The sequence below is a fragment of the Symsagittifera roscoffensis genome, chromosome 1 (genome assembly GCF_963678635.1).
Source record: "Symsagittifera roscoffensis chromosome 1, txSymRosc1.1, whole genome shotgun sequence".
Classification (NCBI taxonomy): Eukaryota; Metazoa; Xenacoelomorpha; order Acoela; family Convolutidae; genus Symsagittifera; species Symsagittifera roscoffensis.
Genome location: NC_087062.1, coordinates 4605148 through 4620288, shown reverse-complemented (window position 1 = coordinate 4620288; position 15141 = coordinate 4605148).

Here is a 15141-nt window from a genome sequence, read left to right as displayed (position 1 = left end):
TACCAACTTGCACTCGTGCCACTTAGCGTGGGCATTTTAAATAATTATTCAGTTTGATGCGCACGCTTAGTTTGAATTGAAGTTGCAGCTTTAAAGCTGTCTTAAAAATCAAACTGTAAAACTTTTATGTTTTTGGGGATAGGTTGGCTGCATAGGAACGTTAAGTTATGTTTTTTCGGTGCGCGCTTCTCTTCAAAAATAGAATATACTTGCGCCGATTGTGCCTTCAGAAAAATTTTAGGTTGAAATTAGACAGCCTTAACGCTGTTTTTTTGATATACCTAATTTTTTTCAAAATTCGTTCCACCCGTTGAGTAGTTTAAAATCAAACCACTTAGTCTCCTTTTTTCTTACAGAATTTCTTTCTCTTTTTGTTAGTTTTTTCGTTCACCCTAAACCTATTTCGCATACCTACCTACATTGATAGGACCCAACATAAAAAAAAATCAGGAGCTTCTAGTTTTATTTTCTTAAGTGCTGATTGTTTGAAATTTGAACCGAACATGATGGGTTGTTTTCTAATTGGTCAAACAGCATAAGAGCAAGCGGAATGTAAGGGACCCCCGCAGTCGTGCCAACTTGTTGCAATCATGCCGTAAGAGGGTAGGTCTCTATGCAATGCTTAGAGCTGGTTATACCGGTGGCCTTAAACCAAGGGTCATCTATGATAGATTTTGGACGATTGAAAAGGATTGGGATTTAAGCGGCAGCTTTTTTAAGGGCATATGGAGCTAATTTATAATTTTGGACTGAAAGAATTCCGAAGGAGAAAATCATCTACTTGGATGAATCATTTAGATGAATCAAAATTACGGGTGTTATTTTGGCAAATTTTGCGCATTAAAAACAGGGGCGTAGCAACTTGTACTCGAGCCGCTCAGCGTAGGCATTTAAAATAATTACTCAGTTTGTTGCGCATGGTTCAGCTTGAATTGAAGTTGAAAATGTGAGAAAACCAACTAAAATTTTGTTTCGCTAACAGCCGCATGCTAATTGGCACAATTGCAAGTAGGCTGATTTGCCTCTAATTCATGTTTTGTGCCGATAAAGTTTTTAAGTTTGTTTTTGTTCTTCAGTGAATTAAAGTGAAGAGGCAAGTTGAGCTAGAGTTCTTGTGAGGTCAGTTTCCCTGAGAAACCAAATTATTTCTGATAAATTATCTGAGTTATTAGCACATAGTTAATGAAACCTGAAAAAGTAGCCCACCCAATCATTAACAAAACTGTAAAAATTTACGAAAAGAAATTAAAACAAATTCGTTTTTTTCTTGTTATTTTATTGGGGAACTGCGTTCAGAACATTAAATCTGCTCAAAAAGTTTTATATTGTTTGCTCGGAAACAAAGCTTTTTTGTGCATCAAGCTTTCTGCTATTGGTGTTTTAAGAAAAATTTTTGGGAAATTTGTTTCCGACTTTTGAGTTGGAAGGCAATTGATTCGATTCAGACAAATCAGGTATAAGTAATTGGATGGTCTAAAATTGTATTTCAGTTAAATACTCCCCCCCCCCCCCCACCCTCACGGATCCGACTTCCTCAGAAACCGAAAGTTTTCCTCTTTAATAATATTTCATGACATCCAATTTTAGCATAAAATTTTTCTAAGGGCGCATTCGGTGCAAATATATCTTAATTTCTAGGGGAGATCTTCAAACTTTCAGTGGTTAATTTTTGGTTGTATTGCTGCGATATGCCATGGTTCTCAATAATTTTAACTATAATTGTAAACTAATTGTTGCGACCATTGAAAATGGGGAGAATTTTTTCATTCGGGTGTTGTTTTAGTTTTTTTTTGTTTTTCACGCACAAATAAACATCAGATTGAAGTGAGTGATATATTATATTAGCGCCCTTTTAATTCTGATTCGAACAACATTAAAATTTTTTAAAATTTTTTTCCCAGTGTCGAGAAAAACTGCTTCGAAATTTTTTATTTTTCTTCTGATTTTGTGGGAGTGAGCAGAGCGAGCAGGCTAGTTTTTGCTTATTTTTTAAGCCGGTTTCAATAACTTATTTATGTTTATTTCGTGTCTGTACAAAGCAGTCCCATACAAAACAGTCTAATACAAAACAGTCCGGAAAAGTATGAAAATTAACGAAAAAACAGTCCGATACAAAACAGTCCGAAAAACCGTCTCAAGTAATAATTGTTTTAACAAGCCGGTAGGCCAAGAATTGTCCTTAGTTCAACAAGCATAAAGAGCAAAATAGTGACCGACGCAGTCGCGCCATCGTGTTGCGAGCTTGTCTACTGAAAGTAGGACTTAATACGAACTTTAGAACCGGTTATCGCCGCGAAGCCACTGGCATCCTTAAACCGGACTGTTTTCTATTGGACTGTTTTTTCCTTCATTACATGAATTTTTGAACTTTCTTGTATTGGACTGTTTTGTATGAGATTGTTTTGTATGTGCACCACGTAATTGTAATTTTTACTCGAGTAAAATTAGTTTTCGGAGTTTTTTAGCACTATTCAAGAATTAGTTTTCGGAGTTTTTTAGCACTATTCAAAAAAAGTTTTGTGATTTTTTTTGTTCTTATGTTTTTCTTTTTGTGGTAGTTTTTTTTTGCAAAAACTGCTTTCCAATTGGCCTATTTTACTATAACTACCAAATATGCCTCAGTTCTTTTTTTTTTCAATTTTTTTGTATCACACCATGCAGAAAAGACTACCCTAATTAAAAAAAAAACTTTGTTTTGTGTGTTTTTAAAGATTATGGTCGCACAGTAACCGGTTATCCTTAATTTATTTTGTAAGCGTATCATATACTCTGAGAAAACGATCCTTTGTTTTTTAGACAGGCCAGGAGTAGCTCGACCTTCAAGCTTGTTATCATCCGGCGATAAATGAACAAAACCTAAACAATACAAAGATATAAGTACATGTTTAATCTAAAACTTTTGCCCTGAAGTTCCAAGATTCACAATGATCCAGACAATTTTGAAGTCAACATTGTCGGCAAATCATCAAATTGACGGGTCACTATTAGAGTAGACAGTGATGGCTCAATAGAACAGTACTTGAAAGTGGAGCCCAAATGACCAATGGAAATGAGCTCTTTTTCACTTTCCCAGCGCATTTCACAATTTCACAATTTCAATTCTTTCAGTTGTCTTACTGTTATTATGACTGAAGGCATGATGATGCGAAGTAAGATATGAAGAACAAAGGTGCTCACAATAGCTATAGTTTGTTCACCATTCAAATTTTCATTGCATTATGACAACTCAAAACAAATTTTTCAGAACTGAAGTTCAAAGGTGGAGGGGTGTTGAAAAGAGTCTGTAAATGATTTGGGTGAGATATACATGGACTGGATTGTGTTTCAGGGGACGTGCGTACCACCCGGGCCTACGTGCATGATAAGAGAAATTATCCACCAACATTACGAGCTGTCAGACCATCACGGGCTCATCCTCAAGCAACGAGCAGCACGGATAATGGTCGGCATCGAACAGCCGATCTTTTGACTTAGAGCCAAAAACATAACCATTACACCACGTCGCCCCACGTGTTCGTGATCCACTGGAACACTATGACCATGGATATCCCGGCTTGCGGTCGTGGTTTTATGTTCAGACCATGTGGACCAAAATTTAGCATGTTTAGACAGTTGGGACTAGAATATGGTATGTTCAGACCGTGTGAACCAAAAAAAATGCTATTTTTAGACCGTATGGACTAAAAGAATCCGTTTTTAGACAGTGTGGACCGAAGGAGTCCGGTTTCAGACCGTGTGGACCGAACGAATCCGGATTCAGACCGTGTGGACCAAAGGAATCCGATTTAGACAGCATGGACAGAATTAACCCGGATTCAGACCGTGTGGAACCAAGGGATTTGATTTCAGACCATGTAGATCTAAGGAATCCGTATTGAGACCGTGTGGACTGAAGAAATCCGAATTCAGACCGCATGGACCAAAGGATTTCAGACCGCGTGGACCAAAGGAATCAATTTCAGACCGTGTGGACCAAATAACCGCGTGGACCGAAGGAAACCAAAGGTCAGACTGTTTGGACTCATTCCATTCTTTGGTACGCAAAATCGCAAAAATCTGGTATTATGAAAAAATACAACTGTTTTAACTAATACTTACTCCTATTATAATTACAAAAACGCGTTTGTTGTGAAGAGCTGTGAATTGCTGCCGAATAAACAAAAATTGTATCTCTTGGGGACACACAACAAATATCAAATGTCAATAGCATTTGCAATTTTCAGATACACAGTTTGCTGCTCAATTATTATGAAAATATACTCATCCTAAAAAAAGAAAGGGAAATCAGACTTTTTTTCGTAAATCAGAAGGTTGAAAAATAACATGGTAACGGAAATTACTACGCTCATCTTTCGTCACTTCACGCAGTCAACAACCCTTGGAATTAAATTCATAACTTGGGGAAGTGTATGAGAACGTGTAAAATGAAAGAAAACAAAACTGTCGAGATGGTTGGGAATAAAGTCAACCAAATTGAGAAAAGTTACTCCTGTCTAGAATAGACCGTAGACAAAAAATCAATTTTATTGCTCTGTTATGAAGATACGAGTCTATCAGATACTTAAACTTGGTTTCATTTATGTCGTGGCCCCGAAAAATTGCTTATTTTTTGAACGTAAGAAAACTGAAGCTTGAAGAAATTGATAGAGACTGTTACCTTACCATTACTTTTTGAGTTTGCAGACTCATGTTCAGACTTTGGCGGTCCTAGCGCAAGTTATACAGTCTGAACATAACACCAAGACCTCTATCATGGTAGCTTTGTCTTCACAATCGAAGACTGTTAACTGTGTCCATGTCCCAAAAAAATTGCTGATATAATTTTTGGGACCCAGCGGAGGCCTTCTCGTGGTTACCTGTATATGATCAGCAAGTATCCTGTTCTAGCTAACTGCACTATAACCCAAATTTATACTGGATTTTTTTTGCAGATGCTGGATACGTTTTGACTTTGTAGTCGCTTCTAAATTTTGACTTTGTGTTCGACTTTATGTTTCGACTTTGTGTTTGACCTTCTGTTTCGACTTTGTGTTCGACTTTAATTTTCGACCGACCTAATTTTATGTTTCGACTTTAAGTTCAGCTGTAGGGCCTTCTCGACAAAAGATTTTCGGTAAAATTCTGACATGCGTTTTACCCGCGTCTGTCGAAATATAAATCGCAAACTTCACATATTTTTGTCTCGCCTGTGTTTTCACATGTGTTCGACCCGCCTCGGTCGAAAAATAAATCGCAATATTCAGATTTTACAGACTTATGTTCAAACTTCGACGAATTATGCTCAGACTTTGCAGATTTATGATCAGACTTTGACGATTTATTTTAAGACTTTGCAGACTTATGTTCAGACTTTGCAGAATTGTGTTTAGACTTTGCTGACTCTGAACTGGGCGGCGACTGTGAATTTTCGGTCCCCACGCGGATCGATTCAAATTTACTCAGTCTAAACATAAAACAACGGCCTCGACCCGTGATGCTACAGTCGGCAGTGAGAAGGTTGAGATTAACGACCAATTAGACGGTAATTTGAACTGGGCTCCTTCCTTAACTAACAAAAAAAAGCATACGTCTCTATCGAATCATCCCTTGATTGATTTTGAAACCAACGCCTCATTTACATTTGTGGTTCCGTTTTGAAATACAAATTTAAATAGAAAAGGGATCAGCATTGCTGGCCAATAGTCCAAATAAATTGCAAAGAAATTTAAAATGGGAGTGTCAAAACACTAGAAAAATGATAATACTGAAACTTGATAATACCTAGCATGAGTTGTAGAAGTTGAAAGCACATTGAATCATTAGCGCGAGCTGCTGCATTATTTTTTTTTGGACCGACGTAAAAAATAGGCGCAATTTCATCCTGTTTATAGCCTCATGATAAAACACGTTCAATTAAGACTAACCTTCCACTCTTTATTTTTGTGTTGATCGTTGCGTCATGGCCGCGTCAAACTTGTTGCTCTCATAATAACTGTCACCTAAACGATCTATTTTGAGCTTCAAGACCAAGGCACGGTGATCCACGGAGAAGCAAGCAGTTGCTCAGGGCGCAGAATCAAGAGACAAAGCGTAAAAAGGAATCGCCATGACGCAACAAATAAGTCAAAAATAAGGAATCGAGTGTTTGTCTGGGTGTTATCAAGTCCAAACGCTTTGCTTTTCCTACTGAGTTTATTGCATCTTGTACCATTTTAACTTAAATGTTTATTTCTTTTAGATCTATTTGCCTGATTTTACGAATCATTGCCCTTTTTTCTTTTTGTTCTTCATTGGTTGTGGAGTTAACTGGTGGTTGAATTTTTTTTTCAGTTTTTTTGTGTGTTGTTAATCGATTCGCTGTTGAAGATAAAATGTGTGTTTCTTCGAGTATTGGCGATTTCAATTAATACACATTTATCCGCAGACCAGAGTTTACTTTTTCTCCCTCAATGATCAACGTTCCCAAAAAACTCAATTCATATTGTTCTTTCATTATCTTTAACTTATTTGTTCAATTCTTTTTGATAAGTTCAATTATTTTGGAGACTCCGAGAAGTTGTTGTTTGAGATTGCCAAATAATTTGGAGACTTTGGGAGCTTCTGTTGGATAATTCGGATTTACCTCTTTAATACATCCTTTTGTTTTATGTATAGATGCCGCGCCGCAAATTCTTTTCCGGAAAATTTTCTCGCCTTCTTTAGCTGATTTGGGTGTTACCAGTTTTCGAAGCGCTAATTCGCTCTCGGCACGAGAACTTTTCCCGTCTGCTTTTTTGAAGTTAATGTATGTTTTCTTGGTATCTTTTCTTGAATGATTTGATTTTCGGGTTAATTCCAGGGTGATGGCTGAACGGTTTGATCCCAGTATGTTTTCTTAGCATGTTGGTCATTTGGTAGACATGGCCAGTTTTATTGTTTTTAGACTGATGTCTGGTGCATTTATGGTGTTGCTCGTTTTTCTTGTTTATGTTTGCTCTTTTAGGACAACGAAAGCAGATGCGTCTATTTCAACTGCATTCCTTAGACCGCGCAAATCAAGTTATGCGCCTTGACATCACCTAAAACGATATGCGCCTTGACATCACCTAAAATTAATGAATCTGTGTTTGTTTGTAGTTGTTTGTTTTACGCAGGATATGTGGGACTACAGCTTGAATTTGGTGGAATGTAGATTATAAGAAGTGTTAAAAATGACGTTTTTGTAACTATTTTGATTGCTTTCTGTTCTTTGTTGGTGTCGTTGTGTGATACTTTCAATGTCTGTTATTTTATGTCGTCTTTAAAAATAAAGGCTAGTGCGGCTTCTTTGCCGCGACTGTTGGGTCAGTTTTGTGCAAAAATTTGGTCTCCATTAGGGTGATTGGGTTCACTCCTCAGGAAAGTTTTTTGGATTTCTGCAACTTTTGTGTCTGTTTAGCTGTAGGGTAGATAATTTTATCTAGTTTTTGTCTGAGCCCATTTGAATGAATTTTTTCATTCTAAGTGGGTTTTCATGTTTGGTGGTGGGTTTTGTTGTTTTTTTAGGGACGTCTATGTGGTTGATGTTGCAGTAGTCACAATTCCCACAAAAAAACTGCTTGACCATTGGTTGATATTTTTGAGTGTGGAGCTTTATAGGTTTATCTACCCTCCGAAGAGACACGAGACACTGTATTGGTTGGGATAATTTTATTGTGCAGCTACCACAGTTAAGTGGGCGGGGTTTAGTTTGATTTTGCTGCGGATTAATAGGGTGAGAACTAGAAGTCCACCCGGTAACAAGTACATGAGCAGGTTGGCTGCGGCTGGTTTCGGCTGCTCATTGTAAGAAAACTTATGTTTTGTTTTTTTTCTTTGTTATCTTGTTTCATCTCCTTTTTCTTCTTCATCTTCCTCTTCTCGCGCTCTTTCTCTCGCAACACTCTCTCCTTTTTCTCTCTTTGGAGACTGATGTGGAATTAATGGAATTTGGGAACCACCATGCTGGGGATGCGTAGTCCAGCCGGGTTGAGGCATCCAATATTCGAGCCATATGCAATAGTTGAAACTAAAGACATTGAGATGAACGACAGTGTCTTAAACCCAGCTGCTTCCTTAACAAACAAACACAAAAGTCTCTATCGAAGCATTCCTAGATCGATTTCGAAACTGACGTCTTAGTTACATCTGTGCTTTTGTTTTAAAAGACTGATTTAAGTGGAAATGTGATCTTTATTGCTGGCCAATGGGCCAAATGATTGTACAGAATGTTAATATGGGCGTGTCAAAAGACTAGTAATTTGATAATACAGAAACTTGTCAAAACTACCATGAGTTGTAGGTTTTGCTGATGTTGAACGAGTTGATCCTTCAGCGTTACCTGTTGCATGAACCTAATTTTTTCTTTGTACCGAGGTAGAAAATAATTGCAAATGCACACTGTTTCCAGCCTCATAATAAAATACTTTCAATTCAGACTAACCCTCGATTCCTTATTTCTTGAGTTATTCCTTGCGTCATTAGCTATTGGCTTTGCGGCTCCGTGTCCGGAGCAGTTTCTTGCTGAAAATAGCTTGTTTGGGTGACAGTTCTAATGATAACAAACGAGTTTGATTTGGCCCTGACGGAACATGACGCACAAACAACAGAAATATAATGAGTCTAAATTTAGTCTGAACTGAAAATATTTCATCTTGAAAACAAGATTTGGTTGCGATTACTTTCTACCTCGGTGCAAAGAGAGAAAAAAGGTTTAAGCAACAGAACACTCTGATGAATCAATTCCTTCAATTTCAGCAAGATCTACAACTGATGGTATTTAGTTATTATCAAGCTAGAAAGATTTATATTATCCACATTACGAGGCCAAACTGCGCATTTGAGAATTGTAAGCGGATTCCGACACAAGGACGCTCCCATTGATTTTATTTTGTTATTTTATTCCTTTTGATAGTTCTGACAGCATTTCAACATGTTTAGAGACTTGTCTCTGGAATCCAGGAACATACAGACACAAAATTGTGCGCCTATCCAGTGCACAGTTTGGCCTCGCAGCGCAGGTCTTATCCCGACAAATGTGACGCCTGTAATTTTTTACGCTCTTGAGATGAACACAGAACTATTGAATGCGCCATGTGGTGCGGCGAAAAACTCTCTTTAAATTTTACCAGACAAAAAAAACAATATAAAACAGTTAATCAACAAAAATTACGGAATCGATTCAATGAACATATGAAACAACTGCACTTTTTCATCAAGTAGAAGTGAGCGAGTGAGGTTTTTAGTTTTGAAATGCGCTTTATACTGTTTGACAGGTAGTTGACCTTGACAAATAATCAGATCACTCAAAAAATGAGAGAGTGTAGCATCTAATATCTAAATAATGAGAGAGTTTGGGGGGGGGGCGAAGAGAGGGAGAGAGGGAGGGAATAAGTTATCTGTACATAAAAAAAAATTTGTTCCATCTCAATTGTCAAAGATTTTGTCGAGTCAGAAGAAAATCTTTTCTGCCAATTTTGGATTAACAAAAATGTGTTAGTAAAGGTTTCTACCATAACTCACTGGCTTATTTTTCCAAAAACTGGTTCATATTTTAGAAAACTTCTTGGCATTACCTTGAAGAGAATTGAGTGATCAACTAGAACACCTGATGGATGAAGAAGCGACGTTGCCTGGATGTCAAACGGGCCTGAAGAAACTCCTGGCTCGAACACACTACACCTACACACACACACAGACACATACACACACACACACACACACACACGTACACAGGCACACGCACGGCCACGCACACACATACCCACACACATACACACAACACAGAGAGAGAGAGAGAGAGAGAGAGACAGACAGACAGACAGACAGACAGACAGACAGACAGACAGACAGACAGACAGACAGACAGACAGACAGACAGACACACAGACACACACACACATACACAGACAGACACATACACAGACAGACACACACACAGAGAGACACACACACACAGAGACACACACACAGACATTACACACATACACCAAGACAGACAGACAGACAGTCAGACACACACACACGCGCACACACACACATAAACACACATACACACATACACACAGACACACACACAGACACACACACACAGACAGACACTCACACAAACACACACACACTCACACACATACACACACATATACACACACATACACACACACATTCACATTATATATGATTAGATGATTGAGCAGTCACACTAAAATCATTATTGATCTGGTTAAGTTGGACAAACTGAACTTCTACGGTATATGGTAAACGGCGCTCACGGCTCCAGAATCACCAGCAACGCTGAACCTTTATATTATTTTTCATTAAAAAAATGCTAGAAGATTTCAGCGTCAAAAATAAAATCTTAACAGCGTTTATAAATTAGGCGACGTGTCACGGAAACAAATACCCGGATAGTCGCAAAAAAAACGTTCCCGGGTAGCCGAAGAAGAATGTGCTACCGGAACACTGATTTTTTTCCTGACAGCGGCAAACGTTTGATTCGCTCAAAGCCAAAAATCAACCGTTTTAAAATCTCATACAAAGCATAACTAACAAGTAGCACAGAATGTTCCAACCATAGCCTTTGAAAGCTGAATAAAAAAGATTTTTTTTTCAAATAGTGTTGTTTTTTTTCGGGTGTTGTGATAAAAAAATCAGAACGAAAAATTAGAGCCAGTTTTCCTCGGAAAATTTTCGAATCACGACTGAAAGGGTTTCAATTTGATTTGTCACTCAACTCACTCCGATGATTATTTGGGGTTGCTGATTTTGAGTGGTAAACAAAACAAATATTATATTACATCCATCTACAAAGATCCTCCACATTTTTCCAATTGTTGTACTGAAGGAAGTTTACCGTTAATAGTAATTGATGACCATCAAACACAAAACTTCAATGACGGGGGGATGGAATGAAAAAAATTCGATCGACCTTTTTTATTGGATTGACTAAATGTGAGTTATATTTTCATAAGTTTTTGCGAGAGAAGCAAAAATTTGACAAAAAAAGTTTTAGTACACTTTTTGGCGCGTCCCTCACAAAACCTTATTTCAAAAATAGGTGAGTTGGTTATTGCTGAAAAACCGAGGAAATTTTGTTAACGGATAACCGAAAAAAAACTTACGCATCAATTGCCGCAGTTTTATTGCTGTATACTTCCATAAAAGCAAAGCTATGATACAAAACTAATTATTTGAGTGTTTATAATTAAATGTTTTCAAGTCACTTGAGTGTTTAGTTTGCTTAGTTTTCAAATTACAAATAATTTTTTCAATAGCTCAGATAAAAATAATCCATTTTCGGTGACGAATTGGGCTAATTAAATATATGCTGTTTCGGCTAATGATTTTGAGAGTTTTTTTAAAGATGTTTCGGTTATCCCGAAATGCGAATTTCTGGGTACGCTACATGAATCAGTCACAGCATGGCCGAATTGTTTTTTATCAACAGTTTCATGCATAATCAGAAACCATTTGTTTTTTTAATGATTGAAAAGCTTCAAACAGTCGAAAAGACGAAAAATTAGTTTTAGAAGTTGCTGAAACAACTTCTGAAATTTGGCCGAAAAACTGAGTTTAGCCGAAAATTTTGGCCTTCTTTTCGGCCAAAATCAGTTTCTGAAGTTTGGCCGAAAAGAAGTTTGGCATTTTTTTTCACTCAATTCATGAAGTTGTAGGTTAAGTAGCTTTTCTCAGAGTTCAACACGAGTCATCAACTGTCATGCTCTTTCTGGTCATGTTTGGGATGGGAAAAAACAACGCTTTAAAAGAAATTGCAAAACTCGAAATTGATCGGACGATTGTTCTGATTTTTCAATTTCACAAATTGATATCTTTAGTTGAAACGATATAATTTCTGTCATCCGGCATGGACCGACAAAACTTATCTATATATATATATATATATATATATTTATTTATACATATGTTTTATGTTGGTGTAGGATATAACCATACATATGGCTGGTCAACCGACCTTGAGAGACCTTCTCTCAAATGACGACCGAATGAACGGTCAGACCATGAATTAACATTGGTTAAAACTAGTTGTTTTATCTCGCTTCGCATTAGAATATCTGTTTATCGCTCCATTCGGATTCCTGAATTAGAAGATTATACGTTGAGGTATGACATGGCGCAGCCAGCAGGATACTCCAAAAATCCACTTAACATTAACCCGTTCTGGGAGAAGGCATATGTCGACCCACCAGTAGAGTGGTCTACGTGGCCGGCAATAGTGGAAATGGCTATATTCGCGAAGGACGGGATAGAAGTACGAAATCTATTGAGAGCCCGACCAACAATAGTCAAACCATCAGAGCCAATTTACGAGGTTGAAATCACAGGGGAGAAATCGAGGCACAAAGGAAGAACAGAGAGGTCAGAAACCAAGAAAAAAGAGCTGGTTGGGAAAACCACGTGATAAAAGCACTTTTGTTTAGGAGCGGAAGGACAAGGACAAATACAACAGAAAAGACCCAATTTGGAATTATATAATGTCTCCACACAAGAACTGATGACAACCCTCCAGGATATTTTTGTAACAACTAGAATAATCGTTTTTGAAAGATACAAGTTCATCTGTCGAAAACAAAAGAAAACAGAGCGTTTAGAACAATTTCATTCGGACCTCGTGGAACTACCGTCACGAGCTGACTGCGGGGACCGTGAGGATGAATGGGTCCGATACATGTTCACAGCACACATGAACAATGACAAAATAGCCGAAGAACTATTGGCACAAACCAGGAGCCCACAAGACACGTACGAATATGCAATACGTAGAGAAAAAGGAACTGAACATAGTCATACTATGAAAACCAACCCTTTCGGAGGACATCAGATTACGCCAAAGCAAGAACCGGTCAACTACATAAACACGCGGGGTCGCGCTAACTACTCTAACACTTCAAACATACAAAGAGGGCGAGGAGCAAAATACCAGAGGACAACAAAGAGTTACCAACACAGGTAATCAAAAACAGTGCTATAAATGCGGAAATCAGTATAATCAAAACCATTTACAGTCCTGCCCCGCAAAGATTAAAACTTGTGCAAAATGCGCTAAACGTGGCCATTTCGCTAAAGTATGCCGTTCCACGCAGGTGAAATATCTAGAAGATACACAAATAGATCAACAGGAGGAGCTAGAGACTGAAAGTCTCGATATAGAAAACGACCCAGTGGCATTCGCTGATTTTTCTTCAAGCAACGATTGGGACGATTATCAAATAGATATTTTTTCGTTGATGGCCATCGCGGAACCATTCGAGATTAAAAACACAAGAACACTAGCTGAGGAAGTTCTAAACGGACACATTCAAATTAAAAACAAATTCAGAACAATTGTTTGCTATAGCCGATTCGGGAAGCCCGATGTCGTTCCTAAACGAAAAAAGCGCACGGCGCATTCAACAACACGACAAAAAGGCACTGTTCAAAACTATTCCAACAGGAGACACCGCACGAAATTTAGCGTGCCATATTGGTGAAACGATCGTTCCGAAGGGAAGATTAATTATTACTATCGAGTCAGGAGGTTGGAAAATTTATTCAGCTCCATTCATTATGGTAGATGATAAAAAAGCAAACATTATTGGAAGAAACCTGTTACCGCAGATCGGTATCAAACTAATTCAAGAACAACACAAACAAAACGTACATGCTATACGAGAACAAGAAGAGTCTGATCCAGCAATTAAACAATGGGTCAAAGACAATTTTATTCAACTGTGCGTACGTATCGGAAAATCCAAAATTCACACATTGAAAACACAGTTCATTAAAGATTTTGTACCGATTCAACAAAATGGTCGACGCATTCCGATACATCTCCAAGAACGTGTGAAGGGAGAATTAAACAAACTAATTGATCAGAAACACATTATCAAACTGGACAAGTGCTCAGATAGACAATTCATCAGTCCAATTGTCATCACAGTAAAAAAGGATCAAACAGTTAAACTTGCGTTGGATTCCAAAAAAAATCAACAAATTTATCCACAAAAACAAGTATCAAATGCCTAACATCGATTTATTACTGGATAACATCGCACAAGTAGTAAAATCAGACAAAACAAAACAGACATTGTTTTCAAAACTTGACCTTCGGTACGCATACTCTCAAATCCCGCTGGATCAACAAACGCGCGAACAAGGCAATTTCAGTTAAATCGGTGGAAATGTGACAGGAACGTATCAATTCCAAACGGGATTTACGGTTTCACGGATATGCCAGCCGAATTTCAAAAAGCCTTTGACTTATTTTTGACAAACTGCACGAACACATATGCATACTAAGATGATATACTGATAGTTACGAAGGGATCCACAGAGTTACATCAACAGAAGCTGAAAGCAGTTTTGGACAGATTAGATGAAAAAAACCTTCCAATTTCACTTGAGAAATGTAAATTTGCTTGTAAACAGATTGAGTTGTTAGGATTCAACATTATTAGCGAAGGAACAACACCACTCATTAAGAAAACTGAGGCAATAGAGAACCTTTTAGCACCAAAAACCTTCAAACAATTAAAAAGTTTTATGGGGTCAATACACCACCTCACGCGATATATACCAAATTGAGCACAAGCAGCTGCCGCCCTCCGTCTATTGCTATTAAAACACAGAAAAGAAAAAACCACTAGACTGGTCAACAGAACTTAACACAGCTTTCAAAAACATACTAAAATTAGTAGCTGAAATAACACAAAACAAACACTTTGATCAACAATTAGAAACTCGCATAGTTTTCGACGCATCTAACACCGGGTTAAGGGCAGCATTAGAACAAAATTCACCAGAAAGTTGGACAGCCGTAGCGTACGCATCTTGTTTTTTAAACTCCCTCGAGGAAAAATATTCCGTAAACGAACTAGAACTATTAGGAGTAGTTTGGGCAATTGAACATTTCAAATATTATCTTTATGGAAAACAATTTTCCGTCATTACAGACCAACAAGCTTTGATCAGCGCTTTGAACGCAAGTGAAAGATCAAAAACAAGACAGAGTCGGCTCACACGGTGGATTGATTGACTAATACCATTTCATTTTGATATCAAACATCTTGCGGGAAACAAAATGGGACTAATAGACTATATGTCCCGGAATCCAGTTGGATTGGCAATACCCCCCAGCGAGTATGATGAATGAGGAGTTTGTGGTAGCAT